Genomic DNA, 20,032 nt, shown 5'->3' on the forward strand with positions numbered 1-20,032 from the left:
TTCCAAAGGCTTCTCCAACAGCCTGATTATATAATAACAGCTTGCTCATTACCACGAATATAAATAGTCGAAGGATCCCTGGAGAATGGACACAGCTGGTGGAACTTCCCATATTAGCACCACATTAATATTTATGGCAGCACTGTGCAAGTATGCAAAATATTGGCATGCCTCCATGCAAAAGTTTACACATCTGTCATTAATGATTCTGCCTTAATATCACACCCAGTTTAGTGAGCTGGGGAGGGGAGCTTGGATGCAAACTGCAATCGTGGAGGGAAGAGCAAGTAGGAGGCAGCCAGGCCTGGCAGCTCCAGGCTTTTTTTGGAATAATATTGGTGAGGGCCATTTGGGCTGGATTTGGGGTTTGCTTAGGCTTTGGTTTGGTGAAGGGCTATTGGATGGTGCCRTCTGCCCTGGTTTGCACCGTTTGGCTGATGTGCATAGGTTTGCTTTGCCTTAGGAGGCGAAATGCTGAAGAACTYGATGGAAGAGAGCTAATTGTACACATAACCTTTAAGACATCTCGGATGGGTATCCAGTCTTCACCTCGGGTTATAAAGAGGAGGTAATGGGGTCATAAACGCACATTTAAGTGTCCCTTTAAAGTTTAAGGAGAGTTTAATTGAGGGGTGGCATGATGCCTGGAAGGAAACCAGGCAGCACTTCCCAAACACGGGAGCAAGGACCAGACTTGTCCTGAGCTCCTAGGCTTGGTTCACCTGGAGGGCTGTGGTTTGGGCTAATAACTGTCCCAGCTGTGGGTCATTTTGCAAATGAAAGTGGTGTTTAGTGGTTCGACTCCTCAGTTGGGTTTTTGCTCTGATTAGGGGTGTTGCTGCCCTGCAGTGTGTAGCTTTAAGGAGCTCTGGCTGTATGGAAATTGGGAGGATCCTGCTATATGGTAAGCCTGGCATTGGTTTATAACACTGTGGAGGGCAAAGTGGTGGCAGTTGGGCAGCTTCTGCAATGCTGGAGGCTCTTGGGCAGTCTGAGCAGGTATTTGAGAAACTTGCACTTGCAAACTGGACCAGCAGCACCACATGGCCAAGAAAAGGGGGAAAATACCTAAAGGAATGTGGCAGGGGGAGCGCTTTACTCCCAGCATGGCTTTCTGCCCTCAAACAAGCTGCAAAATGAATCTAGGAGTTCTGCACCACTTATTCCTTGCCTCAAGCATGGGCCTCCCTCTCGCCTTTGTTGGAGGKGTGCCCTGGGATGTGCCATGCTGAGAGTGCGCATTAAACCTGACCCAGCCTGGTCACGCTGGCATCCAGCAAAGCATCAAGAGCTAAGAGCTGAGCATGTTAATGCTCATTAAAACTGCATGTGTGCAGGTATGCAGCAGAGACTGGACAAGCTGCTGGTTTTTTTTTTTTTTTTTTTTTTTTTTTTTTTTTTTTTTTTTTTTTTTTTTTTTTTTTTTTTTTTTTTTTTTTTTTTTTTTTTTTTTTTTTTGTGTGTGTGTTTGTGTGCTTTTTTCTCTAGAAATTCTGTTTTCCTTGAGGTTCTGTAGAGGAGGAGAAAGAAAATCAAAATCCAGGTCACTTGTAGTGGCAGTAAGTTCGTGAAAACCTCAGGGCTTGAGCATAAGCATTGCAGCAGCTGCATTTGCAGACTGCAATGTTAGACCTGCCCAATGATTCTTGAAGGACGGATAGCCTTAAATAAGGATGCATAGGCTTTAGAGACTTCCCAAATGGGTCTACAGGAGGGACCCAGATGTGTGAAGTGCCCAGAAAAGCCCAGGTGCAGCAGATGGAGGTGCAGGGTTTAGGGTGTCCTGCTGTTTGCATTGTTCCAGGAAAACCCCAAATCTGAGAGGTGTCTTAAAGATGATTTTGCAGGAAAGTTCAGGGCAATCCTTGTGTTGTAGCAAGCAGAGCCTGGGCAGCAGTCAGCTCTGCTCAGGCCTGTCGGCAAGCTCAGCTCTGCAAAATGTCAAGCCAAGAGACCCGAAATAGCTCCTTTGCTTCTCAATCCATCCGTCAATCCTGCATTCCCTTCCAAATCCACGTTGGCGGAGCAGTATATAACTCGCTGGCAACATCATATATTGTCTAGGACTTCTCCACCTCTCCCAGGAAGAGGTCAGAAATGTGACTCGTGAGATGTGGCTCCAGTGCTTGGGGAGAAGCATCCTTGGATGGGCTGGGATTTGGTCCATCCATAAACCTTCCCAAGGTCGGTCAAAGCTTGAGGAAAACTGTGAATAAGCCCAAGAAAAGGGACAAGGGTCTGTAACAGGCTCTGCTGCCTGCCTGGGCTGTCCCGAGGGAGGAGGTCAGCAAAGGATTCCCATAAACTTGTGTCCTCTCGAGCACTCCAGCTAAAATTAATTGATAAAGCATAATCRCTGTATCAATGCCTTTTTATCAGAGATAAAGTACGTTTCAAAGCTAATTTAGGCCTGCAGACAAATGGCTTAAAGAAGAGCTACTGTACTGAAAAATGTCCRTGTCATTTTTCCCCAGATCACAGTTTCAGTGCACACAGCCTCGGCCTGACACTCTGAATTATTGCTTTTATTAAACATTAGTAATAGAGTGCACTTAAATCATGGTTTCCCTGTAAAAGAGAGATGTGTTCAACTCAGATCTGCACATTTTAATGCCATATTTCTTCCTTTTACTCTCCCCGCAAGATAAATTTACTTACTCCACAAAAATGTTTTGCTGAAAAGAATAATTCATTCTTCAGTGTCCATCTAATGCACCTTGTGAGTAATGTGAGACGATGCAGAAATTACACTGCACTGGCTGTGTTTGCAGTGCTTAGRTGCACCGAAGTCAGAGGTTATGCACACACCCAATTGAAATTAGGTTTAACAACTATCCTCTCTTACAATATTGCCTTGATTATTTTTTTTCCTCTTTTATTACTCCGATCAGATGCCTCCTGACTACGTTGCTGGTTGCAAATCCCAGAATCTGTTGGCCTCAGAGCGTTGCCCAAGGTAAGAGCTGGATTTCCAAAAGCTGTAATTTTAAGTGAGAATGTTCATGGCTAGAGTTTTCCCTTGTGGGCAAATTTCAGGCTGTTGGCTCAGTGTCCTGTAAGCCTGAAATCTCCCCTGTAGGGTATCTTGGCACAGAAGAGAACTTTGAACAAGCCAATGTGCCCATCTTCCACAAGAAGCARGTGGCACCAAGGGTTCCCACCCCAATGGGGATGTTGACAGCTCTTCCTTCGGTTCCTAACGGAGTCGTCCCGAGCAGAGCCAGCCCTGCAAGACGACCTTTATTTAAAGGACAGAAGCCATAGCACTGAATCAATGTCTCTGTGCTGGGAGCGCTGCATTGCAGCGTCAGCATCGGGAATGATCCCAGCCATAGCCGGTGTCTCGATGTGCCAGGACCTACAGACCCGGGCGCAAGCGTGGTTGCGTTGACGCTCAAGCAATGTCATCGATATTATATAGCAGCTATGGATACTGGACTTGTGGATTTGTAGAAACTACTAGTGCTCTTAATTCAGCCTGGAGGTTGTTTAACAGGGAGATTTGGTAAGCAGTGCGAGTCTTCTGCTTTATTTACTGGTAGTTTGGTCCACAGATCCTCCAAAATTCTCCTGACATGGATGAGCTAAGATATGTCACTCTGTTCCCAGCTCCCGGGCCTTGGAGGGTCTCTCCAGCTCGTGTCAGCTGAGCTATAACTCGCACTAAGGCACTGCAGGAAGGTTTATGGCTTAGTTTTTCTCTTGCATTGGCACCTGGAAGACCCAGCAGTCTTATCCCATCATACATGGTCTAGGAAAATCAGTCTTGTGGATTCTTTGCAAGCATGAGACAAAATGTGACTAAGAAATGCAACTTCATACGTATTCTACCATATGTTTGCTATGTGAAATTTCTAATAAAGTATCAGTTTCTGTAACAGTGCAAAGGTTCTCTGAAAAGGACTGTTCATCTTAGCTGCTCCAGGAAAAAACTCCCCAAAGAGATTGTACAAGGCTCCTGGATCCAGACGGCTGAACTGTGGTTRTTAAGACCTAAAATTATTGCTGTGCTATTGCTGCTGGTAGCTAACAGCAGGAAAATCACCGGACAACAGACATTGGCAGTGACTTCAGCAGGAGCTTGGTGGCTTTGGCTGTCTTCATTGCAGCCCCTTCCAGTGAATTTCAGCACCGTTCAAATGTCCTCTTGAAGAGTATAAATGCTTCCAAAAYGAGGTGGAAAAACCTTCAGCACTCTAGCTAATAGCACATCAGAGGAAATGCCTGGCTGCTACTGTAACCTCAGTAGGCATCTTTACATGGGAGGACATAAACTGTCTCTGAATTATTTATTGAACCAAAGACATCAAATTGGACAATTAACCTTGAAAACTTAATTTAAGCACCATAAAAGAAGCATCTCCTGGGAGCAGGGGGGAAAAAAGTGTCCTTAGTAAGTCAGAAGAGCAAAATGTAGCAGGTTATGCCATGGTCCATTGCAGGAGATTGGACCARTTCTGGCCACTTCAGTGTGTTTGTGCCCATGAATCGATTAGTGTGAGAGGTAATTTGGCCATAACACGGTGATTTGGAGAGCAGGGTGGATGTCTCCTTAGAAGAGTCTTCCTCTCAAGGACATTCCCTTGCTGTGTTCCAACAGGAGCTGGGAAATGCTGGAGACTCTGGCACAAATCCATGCCTAAGCTGAACAGCCCCCAAAACCAAATGCTTTACAGTCCCCAGAAACTGTAGTTTCTGATTCACTCAGACTGAGTGAAGAAGGGGAGGTATCATAGGTGGCTGGGACAAGAAAGGAGATGAAGGTTGGGAGRTGTCTTCAGGCCCTTGTGTAACAGGGATTGGGGAAGAAGAGACTGAGCATGGGAGGTTTTACTGGAAACTTCTTGTGTTTCAGTTGGGAGGCAAAGGGGAGTTTTCTTTTTCCCCTCGTTTCATCCTGCTTTGGATCAGTCCTGGTGTCCCAGCTRTGTCCGTGACGCCACGCTCCTCTACCACTGCTAAATGGTGGAAGCTGCAGAAGACTCAAACAATTTATTCTGTTTAATTTCCTCCACAAAGGTGTTTTATCCTCACTAATAAAAAGAGTGGAACTTGATCATTTCTAAAATATTGTCCCTTCTAAATCTTTATGGCTCAAAGTGGACTGAGATCATTAGAAGTTACTTTATGTGCAGCTCAATCAGCTCCAAAGGGCTATCTCAGTCACTTCATGCTTGCTGAGAGCAGATCCCATTTCCCAGAGGCAAAAGGACAATACTTAATCACTTGCTCGCTTGTTAGGTGTTTTAACAAGTTGTATTAAGCTTCATCGGTCAGAGCTTTCGTGCCAGATTAAAAATGATAGTTCACTTCTCTGTTATTATAGGACATCATTTGTTTTCTTTTATTCTGCCGGGCAATCGCATGCCACTGTAATTTCACATGAAAATATATGACTGATGTCACCCAGAAGTAATTAGGTTTTAAAAGCCTTGATTGCAATAGACACGAGCGTTACGGCTTTATGGTGCCAGTGCGTTACCATCCTTTTTATAGCTGTTGATTCTGCAAGTATTTCATAGATCTGTCAATAGGAATAAGTTAGCTGATGTTGACTGGAGCCGTTAATCAGCACGGAGCACTATGTACATCCTTGGCTTTGATAGTGCTGTAAGAGCCTCCCAGCCCAACTTTGCAACGCTCTGGAGCAGCTTCATCTCATCGCCAAAGCTGAGAAGCACGGAGGGTTATTGGACTCCTTCAGGGTTGTGGATGAGTTGCTTCAACGTGGTGCATTCCTCTTTTCCCAAGAGCAAGCATTTATTCTCTAATGTTTCCCTGATGTTGGGAAGTGGCCAGGATCAGACCTCAGTGGTGTGATTTAATGTGCTTCAGGACAAACCCAAGGGACACGCTGGATCTGAGGGAGCTCTGCTGCCAGAAGCAGCCAGTGTGACGGATGCTCCCAGGCTGCATCTCCAAAGTTTTCATTTTCCTCTGTGAGACCCTCTTGGCCACTTTTTGGGCTGTTGACCCTGGTCCATGCTTTGGGGCCAGTACAGCCCTGCTCACTCTGCAGGTAGCCCCATGAAATGGATGTRCTGGGACCCATCCCAGTACATCAGAACCTTGTTTCTTGCTGGTTACAAAACCTTTTAATCAAATCCTGGGCGAATGTCCCAGGTAGCAAAGTGGACACTGCTGTGCCAAGAACAGAGAGTCTGTGCCAGAGCAGAGGGCTTTCTACCACTTAGTCAACTCCAAATCACATCCATCTGCTACAGCTGCAGAAAYTGTTAAAGAGGTCAACCAGGTGGAGACAAGAGGAGCTCCTGTGGCATCGTTGTCTCCCCAAAGAACTGTGTTTTACACAGAGGGCTCTTGACACATTGTCCTCGGGACCTCCAGCCCAGTGGRACACTGGGAAGAAGTTTGCTGCTTCAGGTCCCAACTTCTGTGCATTAAAGAGATGAGAAGATTTGGGTGAGAAGGAACAGGCAGATGTTTTAAAGTAGTTTTCAGGCCTGGTCGTCATTTATTGAAAGGAATTTCTCCTGCATCGTTGTTTTTACAAACGGAGTTCTTCTTGTCTCTTGTCTTCTTGACTTCTTGTAATTTGTAGAGCTCTGAGGGTCCCATCGGTGCCCTGGTGCAAGAAAGGCATCCCCTGGCCCCTCTACTTGCATCTAAGCACCACATCTAAGCTAGAGAGCCTCTGGGGGATCTTCTGCTTGACTCCTGGCTATAATAAGGCCTGGTTTACACTTTCCTTTTTCTCCCTCTGCCTCACAAGAATATTTTAGACAGCAAAGACAGGAAGAAAACGGCCGAATTGCCAGCAGATAAGCACAATTTCACTTGACCCCTGAGCTCTATCAGTCATTYCTCACAAAGGGATGTACTCTTATCTTGGCATGCCACTTAACACCCATTAATGCTTTGGGGCATTAGTCCAGCTCTTCAAGATCTCCACATAAGGATTTATTTAAAACTCTGAGTCTGATGGGGATGGTGCTTTGGCAGCTGCAGTCCAAAGTACAGGGCTCTTCTGGCCCTGCTCTGGTCATTGTAAAGCTTCAACCCTGGGGATTAGGACCTCTTAAAAAAAAATCACTTAGAGCAGATTTGCAGCTGGTGAAAAAGCAAAGCTTCTTCACACTGGTGCCCTCTGGTACCATATCCCTTTCTGGGGAAGATTGGGATTGCTCCATGAAGGCAGTCGAGTGATGGGTTTGGGTCAACTCTTTGATGAACATGAATTTATCYAGGATCTTCAGCTGATGGGTGATCTTGTTTGGTTTTATTGACTCTCCATTTTCTACATTTTAAGGTCAGAAAGCATATGATTATCCATTCCAAGCACCTTCATAGGTCAGAGAAAGGAAACTGGGGTTTTGCAGGGGTTTTGTTTGTTTATTTGTTTGGAACAATTTTTCAGTCAACAGGCTGCAAGTCCATTCTCTTTCCTTATTCTTAGCGTATCTTTAAGTTTCGCATGGATTGTAACAGAGTGCAACATYTCACTTCAGCAAAGCATGTTTTCTTTCCAGAACGCTCCTAGACCTGGTTCAAAACTGGTAGGGAAAAATAAGCTACGGAATGAAATGTGCTGAGGAGGGTAAAGCAAATATTTAGGAGTAAAGCAGCTGGCAAATCTCTTATGTCCRTCTGTACATTGAGCTAACACATAATTCCCTATTCCGGAAGGTCTGGTCCCCATCCTCTCCTGACCCTGGGACACCATGGGAGCTGGGACTGCACCACGTGGAGCAGAGGGAGATGCTGGTTTTGAGCTTCAAGATATCCAGTGGCCTTCTGCAACAAGAAGGTTGGTCGTTTTTTTTTTGCAAATTAATTTCTCCTGCTCTGTCTTTAAGGACATGTTTTTTCCACAGAGGGATATGGGTGACACTTGTTTGGAAGGACAAAGCGATTGTGCTTAGCAGATGTCGTCACTGCTAGCTGTGCCCATGCACTCCCATTTCTTCCTCTCTGCACACAAGAGCTTAATAAAATCCCACATATGCTATAAAGAATCCCATTTTCCTCTTTACTTTAGTAACACTTTAAAATAATGGTACATTGATACTGCATTACAAAGCAATTCCCTTGGATGGATCCATGGCACGCTCGTTATTAATATCAAGTGAGTTCATGGTGATTTATGTTATCATGGTGATTTTGCATCTTGTTTATTACCTTCCAGAGATCACTTTGCAGTGATTTTTAAGGTAGCACAGAAATTACCATGTGAACTGTGTCTTCTAAATCAATGCAGCCTTTTCCTGCCCAATAATAAAGCGCTCCTATGCTTTTCAATGAGCAGATATTAGTTAATGCTTAATTACTGCGGAGGGACATGTACTAAGCACAGGAGAGTCAACACCATTAATAAAACTCTTAGCGTACAAATAAATCAGGGGATGCAATGAGGTGGATGTCGAGGAATGAAGCATTCACCCCTGGCGTTGCCTCCAGGAGGAACAGGACCCGCTGGGTGAGGTTTTGGGTGCCCTTGTTGTGGGTGCTCTGCAGGCAGCGATAACGGCAGCATTGAGGCTGCTTTACCAAAACATGCTGAACGCACAGAAAATCCAGCCACGGCAATAAATATGCCGGGTGATCTGGAAAACGGGATGCTTAAATGTGCCCAGTGCTCAACAAGGAGCGYGCTCTAGCTACAGGCTGATGCTGAGGGGTCGTTTCCACTTCCGAGAAGCTTTTAGTTCCCCCAGGGAGTTGCATAGAGAACAGATGTGTTCAGCTTCATAATGCATTCTTGTAGCTGAGGTATTGTGTAAATAAAATGAGGCATTAATAAAAATAGCTGGTGTACACCTCTGGCTCTAATTTTAGTATTTACAGGGGGGAAAAAAATCCTGGAATTAATGCTTAAAAAATTCACAAATAAGACACTTGGACAATTTTAGCATTCTAAGAGAAAGTAGCCGTACGGCCAAATAAATCCTCTGCTTTAGACCAACTAGTTATCGTCTATAACACCCATAAAACACTTCTTGCAGAAGCCCCTTCCTGATGAAATAAGCTATCAATCTCTGCTGCATTACTATTCATTTTCCATGTGTGCTCAGAGCAAATGTCATTCAAGGCATTACAGTTCTCTCAAACTATATTAAAATACATAGTCCGATGTTATATCTTTTTCAAGCCTCTCTGTTCATAAATTGTCGCCGCTGATTGGAACATAAAACATATTTTATAACACCATAAACCCCCAGAAGATACAAGATCACTCATGTTTGTCTTTATGGCTCAATGTGTAGGACTTCTGGAAGGGAAAGCGCTGCGTATTTCACAGCYGAAATGGCCAGGGCCCTGTCGAGAGGAAGGCTCCGACAATTCAATAAAACATTATTACCATATTCCTTGATGACTGAAACACTGCTGTGCACAGAGCCCTGAACCCTTAACTTATAGTCTGTAAACGGATGAGTTTTCCTAATAAATCAGCTTTGTTTAGGAGGGTGGTTATTCCAGCCAATGCTTCATTGTAAAAGTTATCTGCAGGTGTCAATGTAATGATGACTTTTTCCCTCCCCCTCTCCTTTTCCTTTTTATTTTTACCTTTTGGCTGTGGTTTGTAAGATCTGAAAAGACAGCGAGACTTTTCTGCATTATCAGAGAGCTGGATCAGCCTCCCATTGCCCTCCTGATGGTCCAACCCATCGCCCCGCTCCCAAACTAGACTCCAAAGGGCAGAGCTGGCAGCTGGCACCGACTGCAAATTCCTGCCTCTTTACCAGGACCTGGGGGCTCAGAGGCCCTGGATCCCAGGAATCAGCAACACATCCTAATGCAGAAGGGGCTTTGGCTGCAGGTGCTTCCCTGGGAGTCATTGATGGATTGAAGTATCCTCATCAAAGGTGAGCATTCGAAACACTTACAAAAAGGGTGTTAAAACTTAGAAAGAGATGCTAGAAGCAAAAGAGATAAACTTTCTGTTTCCAAGCACTCGGTCTCCAAGAGAGAATTAGAAATTGTTCTTTTGCTAAAAAAAAAAAAACTACTGGCGGGTCTCTGCAGGAGACCTGGTGCAGGTGGCCTCCGCAGACCATGCAAGGGGCTGCATTTTGGGTGGAAAAAGAAGAAAAACCAGCTTGAAACCAACACCTGGCACCAAACTCACAGGCTTGTTCTGCACGATGGACYAGCCCTGTGTGATAACAGCGGCTGCAAACGCGTCTCCTCCTCGCAGAGAGCCTGGTCTCACTGCGCCCATTTAAAGGTCTGYGAGGGCCTCATCAAAGGCAGGTAGAGTTTATATAGCCGCCGGCTGCTGACATGATATAACCCACACGAGCAGGCGGACTGCGAAAGGTCAGAGCCTCCCTGTGCCTCTGCCATTAGCTTTGAAGTGGGGACGCTGCTACAAACCCTTCCCTTGCACGGGCAAAAAAGCCACTATTTGCTGCCGGGCCCTTCATCACTGTTATTGGTGGCTTCTCTGCAGTTCGGCTCTAAAAAGCACCGTAAATCAGCCGTGGGCAGCCTGGCCCTTGGGAAGGCGCAGCGCGGGGATGCGAGGGGATGCGCTGGGATGCAGGGATCAGGCGCTGCGCTCGGCTCCGCTGCTCCGGCAATAGTGAGGCTTTGCCTGAAGATGGCACTAACGAATGGCCGGGAAGAGGGTGTCGGGTGCGCGGCACCAGCGGGACATTTGCAGCCTGCACAGGTACCACGGGGCTGGTGCATCCCTGGGGCATGCCCACACTACAATCCGTATTTTCCATCTGGAGACTGTACCCCGGAAAACCTGAACCCACATATAAGGATCCCCAAATCCACTGAGGATCCCCAAAGCCTCCAGCAGCCAGGGTGGAGGTATCTCAAATGTGCATCTCTGTGGAGAAAGAGAAGCTGTATTTATTTACATTGCCATCAGCGGCATCCCGGCGGGATTCCCAGCGCTGCCTGTTGCTCCCAGGCTCTCGCCGTGGTCACAGCGAGCGCTGGGCACCTCGTTGGCCCCGCGACGGTGACGTTGGGGGTTGATCGGGTGCCCGTGCAGGGCAAAGTCTGCGGCGTGCCGGGCGCTGCACCGTGTTTGCTCCAACACCCGTTCACGGAGATCRCCCTTCCCAGAAACAGGGTGAAAACCCCGGCACTGGCCAGAGCACGCGGGACTTTTGCTTTTGATTTAACCTTCCAACGCAGCGGGTTTCTGCAAGCAAGACCGTGAAGGACAAAGCGGCAAAGACCCAAGAGGTGCCAGCTACATGGTAGGGATATGGGTCAGATACCACGGGGATGAGCACAGCCTAGGGCTGAGCGGAATTTGGCACCAAGGGCTCGAGGAAGTCACTCCGGGGGTGATTTCAGGGTGAGTTTGTTGCTTGAAAAAATCCCACACGCAAGTGCTCATTCTGTATTTCTGATCACCTCCTTCTGGTTTATCCTGATCCACTTTCAAAACAAAATCAGCCAAATTAAAAAATAATAAGTTAATAAATAGAGGTATTCCTTGTAGAATAGCTGCTCCTGAGCAGCCACGGGTGTTTATTCTGCAACCACAGCCCTGGCAGCAGCAGCAAATGGGATACCCGGCCCCATCCTCCCAAATATCCACCTTCCATGGCCCCTAGCTGCAAATTCCCTTTTCAAATTTACCTTTTTCCTTTTTTTGTATGCTTGAAATCGCTGCTGTCTTCAGAGACTGTTCAGGCCCTATCTCCATTCAAAATGTTAAACTCCTTGAGTCAACCGATTCTAATATTTTAGTGTGTTGTTTCAGTGATTTAGCAGGGCCATAAGAGCTCTAGTGGGGTGTTATTTGTAAAAGTTTGTCGGAAGCACTAAAAGGAAAAACCTATTTCTGAAAACATGAATAAGATCATTTTCTGAAAAAAAAAATACCTGTGTAGTAAAAGAACTGGAATRAAGCGGTGTCATTTTGCTGAAGGAGCTTGACAATAAAAATCTGTGAAACGAATAATCTGAGTGCCCCAAAACAGCACAGCTGCAAATCTTTCAGTGCTGTGAACAAGTGTTAGTGTTTCTATTATATGCATTAAGTTGCGGAAAATGCATTTCTACCATCAGAGCTGTCATTTATATGAACCTTTCTGTTGTGTTTTTACTTTCCAGTGGATGATTTTTATTAGTTTTAACTTGTTTATTCAAAATGCCTTTGTGTTGCCTTTGTAATTCTCAGCTGCATTCACAATATTTATTTGAAAGGTCTCTGAGATGAATAATCTCAAGGATAAAACAGTCTATGTTCAGCCCTATCTCTTCAATGAGCTTCATAATCTCCTTAGCMTCCTCATCCATCTCTTTTCCCAGCACCTATTTTCCTTGCAGGTTAATGCAGGTCCGAGCAGCAGGAGGGATGCATGGATGCAAGCGGGGTGCAGGGTCCCCAGTGTGTCCAGGGTTCAGCTTGGAGGAACCTGGGTGATTCTTAGCGTGGAGCTTCCGCACTGCTGCGAAACAGAGAGRTTCCTGCCGTGCAATATTTGCTTTGCACGATAAAGCTTCCAGCTCGTGTGGAATTGCCCYGGCTCCTGTAACGAGTGCTGTTCCTTTTGTTCCTTGCCACTGCTCCTGCACTCAGGTTATTGTGCAATTATCTCGSCTTTCATTTATTGCAGTGTTTTCACACCTCATAGTTGACCAAAAAAAAAAAGCTTAAAAATTGCAGATTGTGATGTTCCCAACATTTGGAAATATTAAGGGAGACCTGGATTGCTTTTCCTTCCTCCCTGCCCACCAGGGCTCAGTGCCACCCTCAGACTGCTCTTCTGTCCCACTTTGGTGGCTTCTGCCAGGGCTTCACCAGACACATTTTTTGGCTCTGAAACACCCTGGTATCCTCACTTTCTTGCAGGCAGATCTGTCCCCAGAGGAGCAATGGATTGGGCTCACGGGACTTGCCGAAGGTGCCCGACACGTTGCACCAAGACCCTCCAACACCACTGCGGAGCATCCGAGGTGCTGCCATCCCTCGCAGTGACACGGGGGGACAGCGGGTGCCCCCCAGGACYTGTCAGGAGCGAGGTCAGGCGCCGGTCAGCCCTGGAGAGGGAAAACAGCCTCTGTGCAGTTCTTATCACCCCACCAACGGGTGTGGGGACACCCATGGGGGCAGCGCCAAGGAYGGCCCGGCCAGAGCCACTTTTTTGGTACCCGAGAGGTGCTGGGGTGTTCCAGGGGCATCATCCAGGCAACATCCTTAAATTGTCCCTTTGAAGCCGGTGTGCACCATGTGCAATAGCAGGGACCTGCCCCATGCAAGCGCTGGGATCATCCAGCCAGGATGAAAGGTGTTTCCATGACTGTCCAGCAATGCCGGAGCTCTGCCCGTGCCCGGGATGCTTCTGCCACCAGGRAGCAAAAGAGCCAACGAAGCTGGCACATATTTATTCTCAAGCACCTTCAGCCTGGCTCTATTTATCTAAATAAAAATATTTATCTAAATGTAGTTTCTACATTTAAGTTTTGAAAGAACAAAATAATCGAGTGTGTGCTTAGCACCAAGGATGCTCGTGGTTTCCCCAGCACTGATGAAGCTGCTCCCATGCTTAGCCCCATAACCTGCTGTGCCAGGACCTGCACAAAGCCCTGCCCAGGCTGCACTCGGAAATGTCCCATTTCTGGGGAAATGGGCGATATTTCAGGTGAAATGAGCCCATTTTGTAACGTCAGCAGATGCTACCACAGCCGGAAAGGGAGAAGGGAACCCCCTTGTTTTCCCCAGGCTCCCTGACTGCCTTGGGACACGAACAAAATCCAGTGGCTGGGCCAAAGTGTGATGAATCCCACRGCAATTTTTCCCATTAGCTTCTTTAAGGGCAGTTTTCAGAAGCTGGGCGTCTGGTGGGGATTTTTGATGGAGAAGGGGAGAGCGGACAGGGTGTTAACACGTATTTCTGATTAATTACAGTGTTCGCAAGAGCAAGTGAATAATAGTGCTGGTCAGAGCCAGGCAGCACACGGGTCTCAGCCCTGCAGGGTAAATGGTGTCTGAATCATGAGTAATGTTGACCCGGCAGAGGCCAGATAAGATAGGGATTTTTCACGTCCCGGACTGTGCAGAATTCCACCTATCGATAACCAAACGCACCGAGATATTTTGCTTTGCACAAMACTCCTCCTTGTGCTTCGGAATAATGGTCAGTGGTGCCAGAGAGCTGAGGTGTCACCTGTGACAGCGATGGCTTCGTGTGCCAGCAGAGCAGCTAGTTGTAATKGGAGAGCACTTAGCCGGGAGCGGGGCTAAAAAATAGCAGGGCTATTTTTGGGGAAAAAAAAAAAAAAAAATTGCCAGCTTGTTTTTCGGTTATTTTGATGAAATGCGTGGCCCATTTTTTTTCGGGAATGCATCAGGTTTCAAGGAGAATGTGTCAAAATGAATAATTCGACTTGCTGGGTTTTGCTCTGATGCGTTTGGGGCGGTCAGTGGTCTTTCCAGACCATTTTGTGTTATTTCCGCTTTCACCCATTTTTCTATTATCAAGATGCTTGGATGTTTCTACATGAAAAATGCTCAAAACTTCCCATTTGCAACAGTTTTTTTTTTTTCTTTTTTTTTTTTCAATGAGCCTAACTTTTCAACACTGCTTTAGAATGGAACAAGTTTTGAATTCTTGAAGTTTCCCACAGCATACGAATCCCACCATCCAGCTGCCCATGGGAATGAGAGATCATTTCATTCCTGCTCCAGGTTGTCTCACTTATACAAAGCAAACAGATTTGCATTGAGCCTCCTACTGGGTTTTTGCTGGGTTAAAAGGCAAAGAAATGGGCTTGTGCCTCTGGAGAGCTCTAGTGGTGCTAGTGCCGCTTTTTTAATCCACAGCCAAGCTACAGCCTTGCCTACATGTACACGCAGCCCAGGAATGAGGACCAAAACCAACATTTGACCTCCTCGAACCCCTCCTTGGACACATCCTGGCCGGTCTCGTGGCAGACGCCCCTGCACCGCACTCTTCCTTGTCACTGGGAGATATGGCCCGCAGATGGGATGATCATATTGGCCTCTAAAGGAAAATATTTAACCCGGAGATGTCAATGGAATATGGAAATGATGGTTAAAATCCCAGAAGCCTGCCTTGTTTTTGTCTTTTCTCTTTCATCTAGCACTTTGGGTCRTGCCATCACTTATACGCTTCAGCCCAAACAGGCAATTGCCGAGTTAAGAACCTGGAGTTCAAAGTGAACCATAAACCTTAGTCTATAAGATAAATCATACAAATTACTTTACAGAAATAAATAGAACATTTGGGAGTGAGGTTATCTTCGTGCCTTCAGTTTACATCTCTAATGACTGTAAGTTCACAAATGCATTCTGTCAAGAATATAAACATTGCTTTTATTATACCAAAGACAGATATTTATGGCGTATTTTTACAGTATGGCTAGCTAGCTTAGAGGAAAACCCTGGAATCTAGGCAAGAATGCAGAACGTTTGTAACGATTATTATTAAATGCGTGGGCTCCTTTTTTCAGCTGCGATAAAGACTAGCCGGAGGAACCTCGCCTATTTGGACTAAAAGGCACAAATTAATTCTTAAAACTAATGGATGGGGCTGCATTCTGCTGGATTTTTTCCTGCTTTGGAAAGCAGCACTGAGTTGCAGGAATAGGTGTTTCCACCCAAACCCACCCTAGGGGATTTTTCTAAATCCCTCAGGCTGCCCTTTGCTGCGGATCTCAACGTTTTTCTCCATCCTGCATCACTCAGAGATGGATTTGGGGAAGCAGGAGGCTCAGAAACCCACCCCAGCCCCTTGCTCCCTCTCTCCACAGTACAACTCAAAGGTCAAAAAGTAAAAATGAGTGATAAGAGTTCGTCCTCCTCCCAAAACAAGTCCCTCAGAGTCAAAAATGAGCTTAATTAGCGCAACAAACAGAGGCAAGTTTCTTCTTGCAGAGCCTGCGCTGTCTTGCTGGAACCCCTGGGTATTTTCCAGCRCTGCCTCATCGGTGCTGCACCAAAACCCAGCAGTTTGGGAGCGAGAGGACGGGCCAGGCTCGTGCACGCGGCGTTGTGCAATGCGGATCGCTGGGCTGCATGAGTTCTGGGATTGCAACAGGCACCAACATGGCAGGAGAAATTGGAAACGATTTTGCATTTCCGGCTCGTGCATCCAGCAGATAAGCGGCTCGGAGCCCGCCGCTGGCGCCAAGGGGCAGCTCTCTGCTGCGGTGGGGTAGGGACGGGGCCTCTGCTCTGCTGGGCTCTGGTGTGACCTGTGATGGAGTGAAGCGGGGAGAAAAATGGAAAAAAATAGGAGAAATAAGAGACATATTGAAGATAAAAGTGCGTAAGTTGAGACGCGTTTGTGAGCATGTGTGTGACACATTCGTGGCCGGCTTGTGGGAAGCAAGGTGTGGGGAATCTGTGCCCCCCGCCCGGGCCGAGGGAATCAAAGTGGGGAATGAAGGCGAAGCGCCAAAGCAGCGGGACACACGCAGGTCTGGTGCCCATGCCGGCTCCCTGCAGCCACGTGCGCTGCAGCCCGGCTCCAAAGAATTCTGTAAATACCGGTGTTTAATGGAAAACGGCACAGGGCAAAATTTCATCACATCGGAGACGCTTTGCAGAGATGTCTGCAACAACAGCCCGGCTCCCATCCCAATCAGCCTCAAGCACCAATAAATATTTCATATTTTASGAAAGATCCGGAAGCAGAAACTCAGAAATGGCATCTCTGATGTTTGGTGGCCATCACTCAACCATCCAGGAATCCTTGAGAGCTCCAGGTGCATCCAGGGACTTCTCCTGCAGACCTCCCTTCCTCTTGCATTTGAAGCATCACCTTTGATAGTGCTCAGAGACATCTTCAAGTGTTTCCATATTCTCGGCCTCTCAAAGAATTGCAGAATCTCTACTCATTGCAGAATGATGCATTCGTCATGGCTTGCATTAAAACTGCTACATCTGAATACGGAGGCTGACAAAATTGTAGACTAWTGAGGTATCCGGATTAATATAGTGAAAATGTCTCTTCACTGAAACCTATACTCGTTTATAATACTCAAGTATGCCTGGATTAGACCAGTCATAATAAACAGGCCTGGGCAATGATGATCGGGCATGAGACTGAGCTATGGTAGATGTTTTAATGCAATGGTTTACACAAGAAGGAATACAAAAAATATCTCCTAAGCATGTTACCTGAAGGACAGACGAAAACTGAGCCTCAAATAATAATAACAATGTAAAACAGTTTGTGAAGCCTTTTCCAAGCAGCACCCTGGTGAGTGTCCAAAGAAAATACATGTAAAAAATATTCAAAAACCCATGTGTTGCATAGACTTTGGCCAGCGCCCAGCTCTTGGGGATAGAGCTTTCTCCCAATCTTTTGCAAGTAAAACAAGGTCTTTGAATGAGGCCTGATCCTGCAAGCTGCCGAGCATCCGCTGCTCTTACTGACGTCATTGGCGTCTCCCGTGATAGATTTAACACGTCGCTTTGACACAGGCCAAAAAACGCCATTCAGCAACGAAATCCATCATACCAAACACACGCACACAAACAGAAAAAAAGGGAAATTTTCAGGATCCAGAGCRAGGCATAAAGCCTGAAACAAAACAGCAGAATTCCAGATATTTCTGTCACYGATGGGCATTGTTCCTACATCAGAAACACTCGCCACGAGGACGGCGTAACTGGACGGATGCTCRCGCCGTTGGGGCCAAACCCTCTCCCCTCGGCTCGTGGGAGCGGGCTGATGTTTGGAAGTCACTTCTGGAAATGCTCCTGCTCATGAGCAGCCTTTTCCCCTCCGCACCCAGCACAGGATCGGGCTCCGAGCCCTTAATCCCTGCTGTAAGAAGCGGGACGCTGCACACAAGATGTAGCAACAAACCAGATTTAGTTCAAGGTTAGTCTCAAGAACCCTTATCAGATCCCTGACAGTAATTTATCACGCAGAACCCATCATTAGTGTCAAGCTGTTTTATTACCCACTAACTTAACACTGTTTTACCAAGAGTCAAGTGTGATGTCACTCATGTTAAAGTAATTTACAGCTAATAGATATGAGGTAGGAGTCAATGTTGGCTCTCTGAGTTCTTTTCATACTCCATGCAAGCTCCTCATGTTTTACCCTGTAAGCAAATGTACCAGCAGTGATACTGAGGAGAAATCATCCTCGTGCATGTGTGCCCATGCATGCACAGAGGAGTTTTACAATTTCCCAGCTTCTTTTCACCTGAAATGCAAGAACTCATCCAAATTCATGAGCTCCTGTTATAACCTTTCTGAGTAAGTGGCTAGGAAGCTTTAGGAGATGATAACTAATATTCTGCTTCATGCAACAAGAAATGTGTAATGCGTTGGTCACGGGGCAAGCATCTGCCCATGCTTGGAAGAGAAATTCCTCCTGGAGCCTGACCGTGCACCCCCAAAACCCACAAGCTCTAGCTCACAAGAAAGAGGACATATGGGATGATTTGGTGTTCCCTTCCTAACAGTGTCCGTTTTCAGGGATTAGAGCCCCTTCCATTCATGAAGTGGAGAAAACTTACAGAAACCTTGAGTTTTAATACAAGAAATGGAGGCTGTTGCATATGAACATTGTTTTCCTTCTCTGCCTTCCCTGTCTCTCCAGCCAATTCTGTTCAGTCTTAAGGTCAACCCCAGTGCAGGCTGTGTTTATAAGAGAATACATTTCCCATTTCCAAGCACTTGCTGTCTCCTCTAATGAATCCTTCTGCTGACATCTCCAGGATCCATACTCTTAGCCTGCTAGACATTCAGAGATAATCCTGAATAATGTGTATATACCCAAAGTAGTCTATTACAGAGAATTGTACATTTGGGATAAGGGAAAGGGCATCCTATATCAGTTCACCTCTTGAATTTTATAGCCATTAAAAACATTTTAAATCACTGTATCTGCTATTATTTCCCCTGAATGTGCCTAAACTCTGGGCTATTTGCATGGTGACTGCAAACGGACCAGGAGCTATGACCTGCCAAGACACTGCAGGAGAGCCAGAGAAGGACTCTAGGGATTAAATTTTAACCGTTCTTGGGTTCTCAGGTAAATATCTTGCTCTGACAACACACCTGGACTGTAAATCATTGCAACATCACTTTTGTCAGTCCTGTCAATAACTGTCCTGGTCTGTAAATTCTGTTTGATCAAACGGCTCCTGGAAACACCATTCAATGGTGACCTCAGCTTCACCCTGAGGGGACATTGTATGCAGATTGGCCTCCGTTCCCTGCAAGGAGGACCCCAACATTTGGCTGCTGGAGAGGACTGCCCAAGCAGAAGTGGGGCTGAAGGCTTGGAAGAGCTGGACGATGGCTAAACTCCACCTAGAGAGTTAGACATGCTCATAATTCTCTTCCCCTCCATGGGGAACTGAACGAAGTCTTGTCAGGACTTCAGCTTCTGCACATCTTTGCTCACTTCAGATCATTCCAGGGGTTCTTCATAACACATAACAAGCTCAGCTTGTTCCTGAGAAGCCTTGGGCACGAGCAGCAGACTTGAGCTGTCCTGTTGCACGGAACCATTCTGGGCACAGCGCTGGCCATGGGGCCAGAAGGTTTCTGCTCYGGCTGAAATGGAGCCTCCACCTCTCGCTCTGCAGACCACCATTCCAGCTAATTTGAGCCATGTTTTCATGCCAAAGCTGATGAAAAATGTACCAGTGAGGTTGAGAGGTTGCTGAGAGGGTGAAAAATGAGGAGAGGCAAGGTCAGAGATGCAGTCGAAGAGCCAGAGAGAAGCAACGAGAGTTCAGCAAAGATCTGCTGGTCACAGCAGTTCCAAGGTGGCAGAGAAAGGAGAGCATCGCCTGCAAAGGCAAAGAGAAGAAAAGTATTAGATATAGCAGCATTAAAATCAAGCGTAGCAAAGCAATTTGAGGACCATTAAATTTAGTTCTAGTAGATGGGGAGGGTTGCACCATTTGTCACAACCTCTCTGTACCTTGCTCGGGAGAAGTCACTGTGCCATTTCTCCCTCATGGAAGATCATTTCTAGACACATAAAATGGATGAGGAGAGAGGTGCAAAATGGAAATTAGCCCAAAGTGCAGAGAGTGCCCCAAATTCATCCCTAGGGGATCTTTATTACCTTCAGTGGAAGACTTCCTCCAGAGATTAATT

At 46.4% G+C, this 20,032-nt stretch overlaps 1 long non-coding RNA gene across 1 annotated transcript; it reads left to right on the plus strand.

Moving 5' to 3' along the window:
* The first annotated feature begins 820 nt into the window (after nucleotides 1-820).
* On the plus strand, nucleotides 821-5,219 carry LOC112949649. The gene is made up of 3 exons (XR_003249844.1): nucleotides 821-904; nucleotides 2,892-2,956; nucleotides 3,080-5,219. It is a non-coding gene; the product is annotated as an uncharacterized LOC112949649 (long non-coding RNA).
* The last annotated feature ends 14,813 nt before the right edge of the window (nucleotides 5,220-20,032 follow it).

The sequence above is a fragment of the Nothoprocta perdicaria genome, unplaced genomic scaffold, assembly GCF_003342845.1.
Source record: "Nothoprocta perdicaria isolate Ctin4 unplaced genomic scaffold, notPer1 scaffold_3, whole genome shotgun sequence".
Classification (NCBI taxonomy): Eukaryota; Metazoa; Chordata; class Aves; order Tinamiformes; family Tinamidae; genus Nothoprocta; species Nothoprocta perdicaria.